The sequence below is a fragment of the Notamacropus eugenii genome, chromosome X (assembly GCF_028372415.1).
Source record: "Notamacropus eugenii isolate mMacEug1 chromosome X, mMacEug1.pri_v2, whole genome shotgun sequence".
NCBI lineage: Eukaryota > Metazoa > Chordata > Mammalia > Diprotodontia > Macropodidae > Notamacropus > Notamacropus eugenii.
Window position 1 is genome coordinate 65972150 of NC_092879.1, and position 8394 is coordinate 65980543.

Genomic DNA, 8394 nt, shown 5'->3' on the forward strand with positions numbered 1-8394 from the left:
AAGCCCTCTTGCTGTGAAGACTTGTGGTTTGCATGGGATTTAGTGGAAGATTCTGTCTCTTTCCCTGGGTCTCCATTGCAGGTGCTTCTGGTCCACTTTCTGCCTTCGCTCTAGAATAAAGTATTGCCTTAGGACCATGTGGAGTCTGTAGTGATATTTCTAGGGTCCCTTGTAAAGCCCTAGTAACTGGTTTACTGACAGCTTCTGTATGGGGTTTCTTGATGTACCCTCTAACTCTCTTTCCCTGGGCAGCTAACTTAGGGGATTCTGGTTGAGATCCTATTGTCAGTCATGACTGAGGGAATATTGAATGTCATAAGAACATCTTTTGACAGATTTAAGGAGATCTGTTCTGTGGTCCATGGAAGGGACCCCTGCTGTGCCAAAGGACTCAAAATTTATGGCTTTGGTTCACATCCATTCTCTTTTATCTTAAGGGACACTTAGCAGGGAATTTACCCTACCACCAATGCTCCCTATTATCCAGGAGACTTTTCCAAGAAACCAGAATGTCCCCGGCTTCATTTCTGTGGGTTTCCCTCACCAGAGCCCCTTGGAGGACCTCCTACTGTGGCTGCGGGCACCGTGGATGGTTCCTGAATTTTCCCTTTCAGGGCACTGAGGTCCATTGCTCGTGTTCCTTTGAGCATGACACTTGGTCTGTGTTCCTCATCTAGGCTGTGGTATAGCATCGGTGCCCCTGCATCCAAAATCTCTCTGGGCCTATTTGAACCAATTTGTTACTGGGTTGGATTTCTTGTTGCACATTCTTCTCCTCTTTCCCTGAGGAGTTCATTTGGGGAATTCTGGCCTGGTCACTGGGGTCCCTCTTGAGAAAGGAGCTGTGTACTCTCCAGGAATTGTTCCTGGATCATTTTAGTAGGTTATACTGGCACCTCAGGTCAGACTCCCTGCTGTGAAATATTCTTTAGTTCTTAGACTCTGTTGGGGCAGATTCATCTTTTTCCTGCATTTCGATTTCAGGCCGTTGTTGGTATTCTGGTCCATTCCATGCGTACAATAGAACCATCCTGGGCCGACACGCAGTCAATGGATAGATTTGGGGGTGTCTGCTAGAGCCCATCCTCAGCCCCCCACTGCAAGTGACTGAATTCTGGGTTCACTCTGGCTGCCCCTTCCCTTTTCTCGACCGGGGAATACTTTGAGGGAATTCTGCCCTGGTTCTAGCTGTGCTTTTCCACCATGATTCCTGCTCAGGTCTGCAAACTTTTGGTGGATACCCTTTTAAGAATCTGGCCCCTCTCCTGGGAGGACCTAGCCTATGGATGGGAATTGGGGGAAGATTCCTCTACTCTCTGTCTGGGTCTAGATTTCAGATTCCTTTGGTACCTGTACTCCTTTTCATGTAAACAGTGCAACTGTCCTGGGTAGACATATAATCTGTGGATAGATTTCTGCTATCTCTGCCAGTGCTCATCCTCAGATCCCCTCCTGTGAAGGATTGAATTCTGGGTGTATTTAGGCTTTCCATTGCACTTTCTTACCAGAGTCACCATTCGCAGGTACCTTGGCCTAGTTCTGGCTGTGCTTTTCCTCTACTGGACTTTTTCAAAGGTCTGCACAATGTTGGTGGATGGATGTGAGGGAATCTGGCCTAGTGCTCAGTGTAGGCCCCCACTGCTCTGAAGGCCTGTGATTTGGATGGGATTTTGTGGAAGATTCCCTGGGTTTCCACTTCAGGTGCTTCTGGTCCGCTTCCTTCTTTCCCTCCAGACTGAAGGATTTCCTTGGGACCATGTGTAGTCAGGGGTGACATATCTAGGGTCCCTTGTAAAGCTCAAGTAGCTGGTTCACTGACAGCTTCTGTAAGGGCTTTCTTGTTGTACCTTCTGAATCTCTTTTACTGGGCAGTTGATTTAGGGGTTTCTGGGTTGAGATGCTACTGTATATCGTGACTGAGGGAATATTGAAGGACATAAGAACATGTTTTGACGGATTTGAGGTGATCTGTTCTGTGGTCCATGGAAGGGACCCCTGCTGTGCCAAAGAACTCAGTTTATAGCTTTGCTTCACATCCATTCTCTTTTATCTTAAGGGACATTTAGTGGGGAATTTACCCTACCACTGAAGTTTCCTATTATCCGGGAGACTTTTCCCAGAACCCAGAATGTCCCCGGGTCCATTTCTGTGGGGTTCCCTTACTAGAGTCCCTTAGAGGACCTCCTACTGTGGGTGCTGGCACCATGGATCGTTCCTGCATTTTCCCTTTCAGGGCACTGAGGCCCATTGCTCTTGTTCCTTTGAGCATGACACTTGGTCTGTGTTCCTCATCTAGGCTGTGGTACAGCATCGGTGCCCCTGCATCCAAAATCTCTCTGGGCCTATTTCTTTGAATCAATTTGTTAAAGGGTTGGATTTCTTCTTACACATTCTTCTCACCTTTCCCAGAGGAGTTCATTTGGGGGATTATGGCCTAGTTCCTGGGGTACCTCTTGAACAGGAGTCTGTCTACTCTCCAGTTACTGTTCAAAGATCACTTTAGTGGCTTGAGACTGGCACTTCAGGTGAGACCCCCTGCTGTGAATCATTGCTTCGGTCTTAGCGTTTGTTCATGCAGATTTCTTGTCTCTTTCCCGCATTAAGATTTCAGGCCATTGAGGGTAGCCTGGTCTTTTCCATGTGTAAACTGGAAACATCCTGGGCCGATAGGCAGACTGTGGATATGTTTCTGGGGTATCTGCTAGAGCCCATCCTCAGCCCCACACTGTGAGTGATTGAATTCTGGGTGTATTCTGGCTATCCATTCCCCTTTCTTAACCAGGGGCATACTTTGGGGAAATTCTGGTCTAGTTCTAGCTGTGCTTTTCCACCATTGTCCCTTTTCAGGTCTGCAAACTCTTGGTGGATACCCTTTAAGGAATCTGACCCAGGTTGCAAGGTAGGCCCTCCAATGTGAGGGCCTGGCCCATGGGTGGGAATTGGGGGAAGATTCCTCTACTCTTTGCTTGGGTCTAGATTTCAGGTCCTTCTGGTGCCTCTGCTCCTTTCCTTGTACACAGTGCAATTGTCCTGGGTAGATATAAAATCTATGGATATATGTCTGCTATCTCGGTCAGAGCCCACCCTCAGGTCCCCTCTTGTGAACGATTGAATTCTGGGTGGATTTGAACTGTCCATTGCCCTTTCTTGACCAGAGTCAACCATTGCATCTTGGCCTAGTTCTGGCTGTGCTTTTCCTCTATTGGATTTTCAAAGGTCTGCAAACTGTTGGAGCATGGATGTGAGGGATTCTAGCCTAGAGCTCAACGTAGACCCCCATTGCTCTGAAGGCCTGTGGTTTGGATGGGATTTTGTGAAAGATTCCCTGAGTCTCCACTTCAGGTGCTTCTGGTCCACTTCCTGCTTTCTCTCCAGACTAAAGGATTGCCTTGGAACCACGTGCAGTCAGTGATAGCATTTGTAGGGTCACTTGTAAAGCCCTAGTACCTGGTTCACTGATGGCTTCTGTATGGGCTTTCTTGATGTGCTTTCTAGTTTTTCTTCACTGAGCAGCTGACTTAGGGGATTCTGGTTGAAATCCTATTGTCAGTCACGACTGAGGGAATATTGAAGGTCACAAGAACATTTTTTGACAGAGATTTGAGGCAATTTGTTCTGTGGTCCATGGAAGGGACCCCTGCTGTGCCAATGGACTCCAAGTTTATGACTTTGCTTCAATTCTCTCTTCTCTTAAGGGACACTTAGCAGGGAATTTTCCTTACCACCAATGCTCCCTATTATCCAGGAGAGTTTTCCCAGTATCCAGAATGTCCCCGGGGCATTTTCTGGGGGGGTTCCCTCACCAGAGCCCTTTGGAGGACCCTCTGCTGTGGCTGCTGGCACCTTGGATCGTTCCTGTATTTTTCCTTTCAGGGCACTCAGACCCATTACTTGTCTTCCTTTGAGCATACGCTTGGTCTGTGTTCCCTGTCTAGGCCATGGCACAGCATCAGTGGCCCTGCATCCAATATCGCTCTGGGCCTATTTCTTTTAACCATTTTGTTACTAGGTTGGATTTCTTCTTCCAGAAAGCTAAGTGCAAGTCATGTCATCATTTCTCTGATGTCATGGTCCACTTTGAAAATGAAAATACAGCAAAATGATGCAGTGCCGACAGGAATAGGGAACATGATGGATAATGGAAACCAGATTTTTTAAGTGATCTCAACAAGCTAAAATAATTAATCAAATGAGCTGGAATTTATTAGGGATAAATGCACAATCATTTTTTTCAAGGCAATAGGGTTAAAGTGACTTGCCCAGTGTCACACAGCTAATAAGTGTCAACTCCAGTGCTCTTCATTCCAGGGCCAGTGCTCTATCCACTGTGCACCCTAGCTCCTAACCAAAAATCCTACATTAAAAAAAATTCAAAAAAGCTAGAAAGTTAGATGGGGGGAGGAGATTTGGGACAGGTGATTGAAGCTTCAGTAGGAGTCAGTGGTGTGACATGGCAACCAGAATAGCTTATGTAATCAATGTGATCTTCAGATGAAGATGCCTCCTGACACAAGGAAGGAAGTTTGGTGGGTCCAAAGTTTATAGGAGATACCAGCCAAGACAGTGAGAGGACCTGGAAATCAGACATATGAACATGATTTGAAGGAACTGGAGATGTTTATCCTGAACCAGAAAGGACTTCTTGGGTGGGTGGGAGGATACAGAGATATCATATGTTTGCAAGTATGTAAAGGACATCATGTGGTTAATAAGTGTGATTAAACTCATTATGCTTAGTGGTCCTTTCTTTGGAGAGATCTAAAGTGTTCCTAATCGCAGATATGATATTGGTTTAATGAAGAGGAATAACTTCAAGTATTGGAACTGTTCAAAATGGCCTTTGAAAGCAGTAAGTATTCCTTGTCACAGAGTTACCAGGGGTCAAAAAACTGACTGTACACGGGATATCTATTTTGATAACTAGATGGTAAAGTGATAGTAGAGTGAGGATAGAAAGCTGGACTTGGAAGTGAGAAGTTCTGAGTTCAAATCCAGCCTCAGAGAGCAGCTATATGACACTGGGCAAGTCATTTACCGATGTTTGCCTCAACTGCAAAATGGAGATAATAGCACCACCTACCTGGCAGGTTGCTGTGAGAATCAAAGGAGATATTTGCTTAACTTGGTGCCTGGTTATTGATTATGATTAGATATACAGTTCTTCTGGGGACATCTGGTTCCCTTCATTCTTAAGGAATCTGAATTCCAGAACTCTTTAGCAGAATAGAGTGTTGGATTGAAGTCTCTAATAGCTTTGACTTTGTCATTTAAAATATGCATGCAAATGTCATTTGAAATTTGAGTCTAGGAAGTATGCTACAAATATTATTACCCTCATACAAATAAGAGAATGGGAAAGGTTGCATGAACCAGATGAGGAATTAAATACATGGTCCTCCACACTCCCAAATCCCAGACCTTGCCCTTTAGTCATAATATAAAGATACAGCATTTTCTGCAGATGTGAATTCAACAAGTAGAAGTTGCAAAATAGATTTCACACATTTTAGGGCAGAGTTGGGACTAGTTATGTATTCTAAGGGCCCTTAGCTGGGGGGAAGGGGGGAGGGTGTGAGTGGGGAGCATTCACTCCAACCTCTGAAAGAAAATAACATTTCATACAACAGATTTCCACAATGTTTCCCAGGGGGAGCTGCTTTATTTCTCACGTATCCAAATTTCTCCTATTTTTGTAGCATGTTAGTAATTTCTCCCCCATAAGAAGGTCGAGTGTTTTAGTGAAATTTCAGTTCAGATCCTGTCATTTTTCTGTAGATCTCCTTTATATCGTTGCAGGCACTCTCAAAGTGGGCACTGGCATCGTAACTGCTGGTGATGAAGATCTGACTCTTGGTCCCCAAGTCACTAGGCACGTGGAGGTCACTTACAAAAATTAATTTTTGCTCAATGGGCTCCATGAGCTCCAGAGCCTGCTGGATTTCTTTTTCAGGGTCTTTACTTTCCACAGCTGTGCTCACGATGGCGATGTACTTGCCCTGTGGTGCCACGCTCTGGGCTGATGAAGTGAGGAAGATGTAGATGTCCGAACGGCGGTTTGTCTGGGCACCAGGGATGATGATGAGTCCCGAGTTGGCTCCGTTGGTGTTTCTAATGGGGTGCCCAAGAAGGCAGATGGCTCTGATGACTTGGCCCACCTTGCGCACCCGTTCTGGCACGTAGCTGGGATCGCAGACCAGCTGCTTGCACCTTGTGACTCGGCCCTCGAATCTGATGCCCACCACCTGGCCGTCCCTGATGAGTATTTCTTCTACCGGCTTGTTCGTTAAGAAAATGCCCCCTTTGCTGCTGGTAAACCGGCTGAAGGCCTGCGCCAGCTCTCCGATCCCGAATCGCGGGTAAAGGTAAGGACTCTTCCCATTCTTGGCCAGGGATGAGGTGTAGAGTTGGATCCTCTGCAGTGTCTCCAGGCAGGGCCGGTCCAGATATTCGTTGGTAAGACTTAGGGCCAGGGTGTGTCCTGCAAAGTCCCTGACATCTCGGTCCAAGTCGAATCTCTGGAAGAGATCTTGGCAGTTCATCTTCCAGAGATCGATGCCTTTGTAGGTTCGGGGGTCTTGCTCCTTGAATTTCAAGGCGTACACGAAGAACTTGCGGAACCGGCGTTTCTCAAAGAGTCCCAACAGCCCGGAGGTCAGGGCCTCGGTCTCGGTGGCGGGCACTTTTTGGATGTGGTGGTTCTTGTACAGGAAGCCAGCATCCACCACGCGGAGGTCCAGGAAGCGCAGCGCGTCCAGGCGGGTCAGGATGTTCACCAGCTGCCCCTTGGCAATGAGGAACTTGGGCAGCAGGTCCACCTTCCAGGCACTCCCGCAGCCCAAGGTGGCAGGGGGCGAGCAGGGCACGCCAAAGTGGTGGTAGGCCACGTGGAGTGGACTGAGAGAGGCGCTGTCCCCACCGCGCTGCGCGCTGCGCTCCACGTGAAGCACCCTCTTCCCGAGCCGGGCTAGGAGGCTCCCGAGGGCACACTCCTTCAGCCCGGTGCCCAGGACGATGACGTCGTAGTCTTGGTTCATGCTGGGTCGCAGCGGGGGCTGGGGCAGAAGACAGTGAGGACGACCAGGAGGGTGGTGATGAGGAGCAGCTCGTTGGGGGGCAGGAGGTGAAGGACGACAAGGAGGAGGATGATGAGGAGGAGGGTGACGAGGAGGAGGGCGGTGAGCAGGAGGAGCAGTAGCAGCAGCCCAACGAGGCCTGGGGTGCCGAGGACGTGGGAGAGGCCGGCGACGACGAGGAAGGCCAGGAGAGGCCACAGGGTGGCAGGAGGAGGGGGACGAGGACAATGACGACGAGGAGGAAGAGAACGAGGACCCTGAGGACAGTAGTGACGAGGAGGAGGAGGACGAGGTGGTGGAGGAGGAGCGGGGGTGGATGGGCAGGAAGAGGAGCACCAGGAGCAGGAGGACGGAGAGCCAGAGGAGAAGGGAGGGGAGCAGTACGGGCAAGAAGGCCAAGGCGGAAAGGAACACTAGGGTGGAGAAGGAGGCGAGGGCCGAGGAGAAAATGGAGGAAGGGATGGTGAAGGTGGAGGGGGAGCCTGAAGAAAAGACGATGGAGCCGGAGCGGGAGGTGACAGAGAAAAGGACGGGACCAGAGGCAGAGGTGGCAGAGAAAAGGACGGAGTCAGAGCCAGAGGTGGAAGAGAAAAGGACGGGGCTAGAGCCAGAGGTGGAAGAGACGAGGAAGGAGCGGGGGCCAGATGTGGAAGAGAGGAGGAAGGAGCCGGGGCCAGAGATGGCAGAGAAAAGAATGGAGCGCGAGCTGGAGCCAGAAGGAGAGGTGGAAGAGAAGACAGAGCTGGAGTCTGAGGGGGCCGCAAAAAGGATGGAGCCAAAGCTGAAGATGGCGCCGGAGCCGGGGCCGGAGTCAGAGGTGGCAGCAAAAACAACGGAGATGGAGCTGGAGCCGGAGGTGGCAGCAAAAAGGATGAAGCTGGAGCTGGAGGTGGAGGTGGTGCTGGAGCTGGAGCCAGAGGTGGTAGCAAAAACGATGGAGATGGAGCTGGAGCCGGAGGTGGCAGCAAAAACGACGGAGATGAAGCCCGAGCCGGAGGTGGCAGCACAAAGGATGGAACGCTGGCCGGGGCAGGAGCCGGGGCCGGAGCCGAAGATGGAGTCAGAGATGGCAGTGATGAGGATGGAGGTGGAGACAGAGGTGGAGGTGAAGCCTGAAGTAGTCTAGGTGTGCGAAGCTTCTCTTCGGCGATCTCAGAGCCAGGAACTGAGAGAGAGCTAGCTGGCATAGGTGGTGCACATGCCAGAAGGAGAAATGGAAATGGAGAGAGAAGGTCCTTGAGTTGTTATATAAAGCCCCAGGGTAAGGACACACCTAGGTTCCTAGGGTCAGTCACAATGCCCCACATTATGCAGTACTCCG

The 8394-nt window shown here is 49.6% G+C and overlaps 1 pseudogene; it reads right to left on the reverse strand.

The window, feature by feature from the left end:
- Positions 1–5628: 5628 nt before the first annotated feature.
- Positions 5629–8020, reverse strand: LOC140515380 (rab GDP dissociation inhibitor beta pseudogene; annotated as a pseudogene).
- Between the last annotated feature and the right edge of the window lie 374 nt (positions 8021–8394).